The sequence below is a fragment of the Falco peregrinus genome, chromosome 1 (genome assembly GCF_023634155.1).
Source record: "Falco peregrinus isolate bFalPer1 chromosome 1, bFalPer1.pri, whole genome shotgun sequence".
Classification (NCBI taxonomy): Eukaryota; Metazoa; Chordata; class Aves; order Falconiformes; family Falconidae; genus Falco; species Falco peregrinus.
Window position 1 is genome coordinate 25,996,095 of NC_073721.1, and position 9,650 is coordinate 26,005,744.

Consider the following 9,650-nt stretch of genomic DNA (forward strand, 5'->3'; position numbering starts at 1 on the left):
ATATTCCATGTTTATAGTCAGTTACAGGTGTTCCAGTGGATGACAGCATGTAATGATGCTGTAAACTAGCGTGGATCCTCAACTTAATTTTCCCTATTTTTTTTTTTTTTATTTCTTCAGTTGCAAGATTACTTTGAGGTACAAGGAGAGAAAAAGCCAAGCTACTGAATGTTTTATCTTCTCCTGACTAATTGTAACATTAAAATGGGGAGGGGCAGGCAGCAAGGACGTCCTGCTTTCTTACGGGCACAGGTCCTGATCACAGGACCAATACCTGACCAGCTTCAAACTTGCTGCTTCCCTCCTTTGTACCGCTCAGGCTGCCCACAGATGGCAGCAAAGATGAGGACTGAAACCACTTAATTAGATGCCAGACCTTCTGCTAAGTTGCAGTAGATATTCTAAGTACGAATAATGAGGAAAAAAAGTTACATCTTCAAAATGTATACCACAAATAACTTCAGATTTGCAAAATCAGCGAATATAAATTGGCTTCTAGCGAAGGGACATGGAGGAGGGAGAAGCAGTTGCTTCTGTCTAGCACTGGGATTTGAAAATGTCTTCTCTTTCCAGGAAGAATTCTCTAATGTGTTCTGGGAACAATGAGAGACTCTGCCAAAGCCTCAAAGAGAGAAGATTGATTGTTACTGATATCTGAACAGTCAATAGCCTCCAGACTGATATTAGAGGTTAGAAAACCTAGCTTGCCTTGTCCTGTTCCAGCTAGGGATCCGGATGGCTGGTGCTGGGGCTTAAAATTGAAATGTAGTATTTCCTTTGGGGTTTTTTGGCCAGAAATGGTGAGGTTCCTTCCCTGTAGTTTTAGTTGGTCATGGTACTGGTTGACTTGCTCCAAAAGCAAATGCTATATCTATTGTTATTTTTCATAGCTGTGGTATTTAATATCCTTCCCTGGAAAAAAATTGGAATATTTTTTCCTCTGTTTTGTAAAAAAGCCTCTGTTTTAATGTCCTGACTGGTAGACTGTAAGAGAAAGTGGTTTTCCTTCTAGAGCACCTAGTTCTCATCAAAGAAGATTCTTTTCTTATTTTGGTCAAGTAGTTTTCCGTTCTATTTGGATTTTTTTTTTTTTTTTTTCCTTCAGGATCTGTACTGTTGTATGTGGTGTTGAAGTTTCTTGCACTTTCAAAGATTCATAGTGTCTAGGAAAATAGTAACGGGATGGCTTGGACTGCCACAGCTGTTTCACTTGTGTTAGAAAGGTTCTAATTCATAGTCAGGCGGGGTTTGTTATTAAATTATTGAGCAAAAATGGGCCCCTAGAGATCTGCACCTTTCAAATCGTTAATGAAATTCTTATTAAAGTCTTTAAACCTCAATGGCTTTATGTAAAATATAACAGGGGGACAGGTATGGCAAGGGTTGTTATAGTTTGATACAGCATTCGTAACTGTAGAATGGGTATTTGATTCAAAAATAACTTGTTCTACAAATTACACTTAGGAAAGAACTCTGAGGTCAAGAAGACGGAGAGCTTTTTGTCTTCAGGATCTGGTAGAGTAGTTGCTCATTAAATGCTGGAAGGGTGAGAGAAGTTCATGTAAGATGGGCAGCACCTAATGTAAGTTCAGTTCTGGACTCTTTTGCAGTACTAATGTTAAATAAAACCTATATGTGTAAGAATAGGATATATATGTTAATGGCTTTGTTGCATGATTCAGGAGCATGTTCTACCACAGCAGGGCTTCATTTACTGTTTTTCTTTTTGATGTCTGTTTTTGTGATTTGATATTTTGGTGAGTGATGAATAGACTTCTACTTTTTGACGCAGTATTTTCTTCCCATGAGAGTTGTCCTAGATTATGTAGATGTATGATGGTCAGGTTTAACTTAAAGCCTTCTGGTTTGTGTGGTGCTTTTGACTCACTAGCACGCTTTCATTTTAACCAGGAGAAATATATCTGTTCTCAGAGAGTCCTTAGTATCTTTACACTGGCATCTCTGGCTGCTACCACACTGTGGATAATGGTAACCCAGCTTCTGCTGGGCTCTGTAGGCATTACGGGAACAGAGTTCTTTGTAACAGCATGTGATCCAAACCATCTTGTCAGTGTGAGTTTACTCAACATACATGCAATCTCTTTGCGTTGCAGAGAGCTAGAATATCCATTTATGTTGCTACTCATTTCGTGTCAGTAGGGATACTGTGGAGGGCAGGAACTGAGTTTTGTCTCTTGGAAAATCAGTCCTTCTGAAAACAGTGTGGTTTAAACTCAAACATGTGGGTCTTTGTTGTCTTCTAGTGATTTTATGTAACCTCACACACCTCATTTTCAAGGACTGTGGTGGCAGCATGTGTACTGCTTGGAGGTTTTAATAGCTGGGCTTGATTAGTAGCAGGAATGGGTGGATGGGCCAGTAACACACACGTGCCATGGTGAGCAGAGGAGGCACTTAATTTTGTCATCTCGCTCATCTGTCCCACATTACAGAGGGATACTTTCCCAAATCTTTCTGGATTTAGTTGAAATTAAGCTGTTTCTCAAATGGCACATTCTGGAAGATGAAAACTCTCTTCCCAGTAGTCTGTGCTACTGGAAGTTACTATAAAGCTCTGGAAAGGATTCCAAGTTAATAATTTCTTAGATTGCTCTGTTAGTTGCCAGATAGGGGCTGAAATCTCCTGGGGTGTTATAACCAAGCTGTGTTTGAATTGCCTAGGGGGTGTTTGCTTTTGGCTATTGATCATCTCCTAGCCTGTGCTTGCCCTGTTTCTCCTGGTGATAGGGTTTCACATGCTTACAGATTTTTTTTAAAATGTGTTTCTTGCACTGAAATATTTAATACCCATCAATTCTTCCTTTCAAAAACTGGGCTCAATTTCTGCAATAGTTTAGGATGCTGGTCAAGAACTCACAGGTACAGAACTAGAATCTCAATGAAATTAATTTAGAAGACCCAGTTTTATTTTATTTTTTATATATTTGATTTTAAGAGTTAAACATCCTATAATCAAAGCTGTTCAGGCAGCATCGACACAGCTGTACTGAGAGCCTCTGTTCCTCACTCCCTGCTTTTTTGTGTGTAAACTACTGTAGGCACATAAGCAAAATGTGAGAGATGCAACAGGAGTAAGATTTTTGATATTAAAGTGATAGTGTTGGTATTTTTAAGCTCTTTGCTTGACTTCCCATCCCCCTGTGCTAGCTGTACTTGTGTTTTTCATTTGTAACTGTTTGCAGTGGGTACACTGCAGTCATGAATCTGAGGGTGATGTTGTTTGTGTCATATTTTATATCATTAGTTCTTCAAAAGAAAAATGAACTTCCTCGATTTCTCTTCCTTGTCTCCAGGGCACCAACTGATACGTCAGGGCATTTATATTTTATGGTGCGAAGGTACCCTCAGTTTATCTTTTGACCTTGAATTTCATCTCAATTTATTTGTTGCTGATTTTATTAATTATATGTGTATGGATTCTATGCTTAATCATACTTGTAGGTGTACCATGAAGAAGAAACCAGTGCTTTCATGCAGCACAACCAATCCCTGGCTAATTTCTCCTGTCATTACTTATAGCAACAATCTGCATTCTTTGGATAGCGATGCTGCTTTTCACTATGTTCAAGATCTACTGTCATTTGTAATAAAACAGATATCTAATTGTAGGATGATAAAGAAATGAAAGCTTTCATTTGAATTTCCCAGATTAGGAAATCGTGCCTTGGGCTATTTATGACAAATATTTTTCTCCTTATTTTTACCTAGACCTCAGGGTTGTTGTTTTTTTTATTTTTCCAAGGCATTGGGTAACTTAGGGGAATTTAGCAGACATTTAAGAACTGAGTTGTCACTTACGTAGATTAATTATTTGGCTAGCTCTCTTGTCGCTCCTTATCCTAGCTACATGCAATGTCAATCCTCTATTTGTAGCACACTTTCATAAATCAAAGTGATTCTAATATTAATGAGGAACACACGGATAAAGCTGCCGAGAAAGGATGAGGAGGAGTTGTGTGTCTAGGGTGCAATTTGTCAATGTGTCTTTGCCTCTTCAGAAAAAAAAAAGGGGGGGGGGGGGGCTGTTTAAAAACACTGGTTCAGGGTGGTAGTAGGGGGAAGCGCAGAGAATCACTGTGCTTCATCTCTCGTTTCTGAGGAGCTGCATAGAGGCTACATATTGAAGAAAAGCTGTCTGGGAGAAAATCCTTGCGGGGTAACATTACGAGTTTCAGCTCAGTCATCACAATTTGACCTCCTCTTCCTTTTTCTCACGATTAGCTTATTTGAGTTGCCTTAGGTGGGTGTTTGCTTTCTTTGCTGTCGATCTGGCCATAGCCCATGCTTACCTAATTTCTACTAGTGATGGTTCCCCATGCTTTCAGATTGTCAGAATTCAGGTTGTGCAACCGAGCTCCAGCCCCGAGAAAGAAGCCAAAACTTGTCATATGGACCACATGAAACCCCGCCCTACCCGACAACATTTAGAAAGCTCAAGAGTTAACAGCGTATATCTCAAGCCTGTCTAGATGGAACCATTTTTAACCAAGACTGATCCCAGCATTACTGGGAGATGATGATGTCTGCCCAGCTGGTGCCCTGTGCCACCACTGCGGCGGGGCTTGGCAGCGGCAGGTCCGGTGGTGCCCTGGCTGCCCACGGGCAGCGGCTGCAGCCCCTCGCCCCAGCTCTCCTCCTGCTGCTCAGTGTTGCATTTGGGAGTCGTTTCCACTTGAAAATGTCAGCCAGCAACAAAGGCTGGATCCCAGCTGAAGCTCACTGGGTGGCTTGCCTCTGTATTCCGTGGTTGATTTTTCATCCTTGTTCAAACAGGTTTTGCTAGGAATTAGCAAGTGCAGGTGAGCAAAAACATTTGAAATGTTGGCTTACTACTATATTGATAGGATTAACAGGTTGAATACCAGTCCTTCTTTCTTTTGAAGAAAATAGGTATTCCTCCCCTTCCCCCCTAATTACCTGCCTTTTTTAGGTATCACTTTTTTATGCTTGTTAGTACATGGACATACAGCTGTCTTGAGAATGTTGTAAATGCAAAATCCTGATGTGCTAAATTTCTGCAAGTAGCATTCTTCTTTAACTAGGTGCATATAGGCATCTCAGTGATGACTTCATTCAGTTTAGATCCCAGCAACTTTTCAGCTGAGTCAAAGGAGAAAACCAAGAAGCAGGAGATTCTTGTGTTTTGAATGGATCAGATACTACTACCAAGGTGTCGGCCAAGTGGTTGCTGACTTCTTTAAAGTTTTTAAATCAAGGCAGTTTTGGAAATGTGCAGCAATGTCATAGCTTCATTTGTCTTAATTATAGCAGATAAAAGACAAAACAACTGCAGCAAACACTACCTCAGAGCTTTTTGTTAGTAATCGCAAAGAATTTTTCACGTAGCTTATCACACCTAAAAGCAGTGTATAAAAAGAATGTGGAAATGTAGTGCTTAGAGGTTCATCACAAGCATTGAATATTGCTAGTCCAAAGCAGCTAAATAAAGATGTCTCGTCTTAACATACGGTACGTGCTGCACACTTTATGTCCATTATATTTTGTAAAGCTGAGTAAGAGCATTTCCAGTCTCCCTCAACTACTGTTTTAGCATAGGCGGATTGTGAAGAAAGAACCACAGAAAATACTGAAACACACATTGGCAACATGCATATAATGAAAAAAGGTTTATTTATTTTTGTGTATTGAAGGGTGGGGTTTTTTGGATGTGTTTTGTTTTGGTGGTTTTATTGGTGGGGTTCCCAGACTGCCCACAAGCAGAGCACAGGATGGCTTTGGCTGAAGGGAATTAAAAAAACAAGAGGTAACTCTAGGGCAACGCTCTGGTTTGTAACTACTCCCTGCTTTCAGTATTACATCTAGCCAGTAGCGTAAGTGCGTGTTTCACCAATGGCTTAGTTTTATAGCAAATGTATCTGACTTTTGCAGCAAGGTAAACTAATATACATCAGAAATCACATTTGATAAATAAAGCATCCATAAAATATAGCTACAGGGATTTGCATATTTACAGCTATTCAGACCTATGGCAATCCTCCCTTGCGCCTTCAGAACCTACCTGAGGTTTTGCTTGATCCAAAACTGCTGATAAAATTTAGTGGCAAATTTCAGCTGCTGCACTTTGCAGAGAGAAATATTTGATTTATAAAGTGAGGGAGGTGTCATGCCTTTCCATCCTTTCCACTTAACACTCAGGTGGTCAGAGCATCAGCTGGTGCTGGGGGGACCTGGCATTCAAGCCTTCTGAGGGCAGGATTTGGACTTGTGCCTGCAGCCTGTGAGCTCCTGAATCGCTGGTTTGCATCAGGCAGAGGGAGCCCGGCCCTCTCCTGCTCAAGGTGAGCACCCCGACTCACAGACTTCTCCCGCCATCGTGAATGCCATACGAGCTCCAGTTTTCCAGCTGGATGGTTGCTCTTGCTAAACACATCCCAGTGGAACAGAAGTGGCATTTCTGATTCGGTGTGAACCAGGGCCTTCTGCCTCTTCACCTCCGGGAAAATAAAACAGCCCGTACTGCACTTTTATCTTGACTTGCTTTCCATCTTTGTTTTCGGAGGATGTTTTGCTTTGGTGGCTAAAGCAAAATATTAATCATACTCAGGAGCCATGCCTGAAACCCTCCCTCCTGTGGGCAAGGCAGGTGGGACCTAAGAGGACGACAAAAGGGGCTGAGCAGGGGGAAGAATTCTGCAAGGTGTGGTGAGTCTAATAACCAAAGTACCATCATTCTTCGTGCCTCAGTATGACATTTTCCTGAGCAATGTGCAAAAGTAACAAGCCAGAAAGACCTTAATGGCTGAAAATACAGAGAACACTCTGAAAGCCATCATGGTAAAGTGTTCCATTATTACATAGCACTACCTTCTTTATTATCAAACTCAGAAAATGACATGTTTTATTGTGATATCAACAGTATATTCTTTGGGCTGTATTTAGCTGTTTACATAACATCATAAACCTTCAAACAAGGCCTTGCCTGGCCTCTGAGCCATGGCAGGGATTATTTTCCCGGGGGAAATTGCCTTGTCTCGGGAGAGGACCAGTGCAGTCAGGCGCCGAGCTGCGTAACCGCTAACTGGAGCAGGCAGGGAACCTCTGTGTCCCAGGCTCAGTTGCCCTTCCTGTCAGGTGTTGGTTTTATTTCCTGATGCCAGTTTATTGGCAAACATTTTCTTGTGTGAGAGTAAGAGACCGTATCACTGGTTCTTACTTCTACCTTTCAATATTTCAGTCTGCGTCCTGCGCTGTGTATAGTACTCATGTGTGAACAAGTGCAATTTAAAGCAGCCTAAAACTGCCATTTCTATATCATATGGAGGGCTTTGTAAATGTGTTTTTCTTAGTGGGTGTTTGCAGAAGCTGTACCAGCCCATGGATACTTATGAATGTTTTCTAGGCCATTTCTTCTGCAAAACCCTGCCTTGGATTGCAGATAATTAAAAAAAAGAAGCTTGATTGTTCAGTTTGGTGCATGTGTTTCACAAATTTTGTTAGTAGAAAAAAACTTAGCACTTCAGGTGCTAGAGGTAGAGCATGCCTACGGCATTCCAAAATTATTTTAATCATGGAAGAATAGAGCATCTCGCATAAAATCACGTACAGGATTGAACCCAACCTGGATTTCCTGACTTGTAGTTCTCTGTTCTACTGATTAGCTGTTTTTTTCCATGTAGATAAATGAAATATAGACAGTTTTGAAAAATACTGTGTTGAAAAAAATGCATTTGGAGTCTCCCTCAAATTTTTGAATTTTTAATGTGCTTTCTAAGCGGAAAATAATCCATTTTGATCATAAAGCTTCAAGCAGTTTTGCAGAGATAGGTGTTGAGAACGCTGTGTCATTTGCATTATGAAGCATATAATGTGAAAGTCCTTAATTCAAGTCAAGGAAAACGCTCCCTGATTTCAGCAGGCTTTGGATGAATCCTATATTTGCCAACTTGTAAAAATCCTGTCAATATAGGACTCAAGTTTGGCTGTAGAAATTTCAGCCTGACAACTGATTGGCAAAGACTTTAATACAACTATTTATATGCTCACTAGTTCACAAAATATGTTGCCCAAACTTAACAACTTGAGCATTCATTCTTTCCTTATTTATGAAAAATTATAACTTTGTGTATAGAGTTGCAATCTGCACAATGGAAATGTATTTTTTAAGCTTATTTCCATTATTTTCCCCCTTTTATCAACCTTGGATGTTTTGTGAGTGTTTATAGCCAAAGCATAGAACACAGCAGAAACACATAAAGCTCATATCCCCTCTGAATATTCCTAAATTGCCTTATTTTTAAGATACATCTTAGAATACTCTTGAAACACAAATACCCTCTGTTTTAATTGAGGAGGTGTTTGTTTTCAGCTGTTGGAAGGTAAATAGCGTTCCTGTAGGTTGTTCCCCCTGCCCCCCCCCCCCCCCCCACACACCTGGAAGTACTGCTACACCAATTATTATGCATCTTTTTCAATGAACCTCTCATTCTTTGATGAACTGATTTTTGTCAAGACAAGTAAAATAGTTTGAAAATGCTCTTAAAAGTCTCCAGTCTGAGGGGCAGGATTGTAATCAGCTACAGGAACACTGCACTGTGTTTCTGAACATACTAAGCAGAAAAATCATCAAAACAGAAAGGAGTAAAACAACATGAGCAGTGGTGTTCCTGTTTCCCATGGGTATTTATGCAGCATCTATTTAACTTTTTTACATACATCCTATTCAGTAAGAATTAATATTACCATAAATTAGCTGCTCCAGTTCAGTATTTGAGCTCAGCTGTGCTAGTCACTTTCTGATATAATCTCCCTAACTCCAGACGAAATTCTGCCCAAGGTGGGTTTGACCATTTCCCAACACAAACTCTGCATCGCTGCCCTCTGTGCGGTCACCCTGAGGCTGCCGCTGCTGCGGAGCGTACAGAGCCACTCACTAATCCGTGGGCAGCAGCTTCCATCCAAACTCCATCTTCCAGCACTGTTGGCTACCATTGAATGTTTGAAGTTCTGAATGATCAGGCTGAATTAATAAATTAATGTCCAGAATGTGTAACTTTGCAGTTCCTGCAGGTACGTATTTGTACGGGTATCTCAGTGTGGGCTTGTATAACTTATCAGCTTTAACTTCATCAAAATCATATTTTGACTACTTCTCCAGTCTAATTTGTTTTTATTTACTCTGAAATAGTTTTTTCTTTGTCCACCAATCACTTAGTCTGTTGCCCTCTTTTTTTTCCTCCTTTTTTTAATAGGAGATCAGGTGTTTGCCAGTTGTCCTCTAAACTCATTGAAGAACTTTGACTCTGTCCAAGCAAGACAAGCTGTTGGTATGTTGACAAGGAGTTCACGTGGGCAACTTGCTCAGGTCATGTGTGCTGTCAGCACCAAAAGCTGTGACTCACAGCGTTAGCAGAAAGACAGCTATTAAACAAGCAGAGCCGTCCTCCATCCTAAAGGTGTGAGTTCACGCTCACAAGAATCCACCCCAAGTTTTTATCTCCATATTAAATCCTCATTCTAATGTGGAGGAGTGTTTGCTCAGAGGAGTGTTGACAGTTAAGACTGGGGGAAAGGAAAAAAAAAATCTCTCTTAAAAACTCTTGAAAGGATTTCACCTAAAGAAACATACCCAGTCTTGCATTATAAACTTTTAAATCACTGTTAAATGTTTT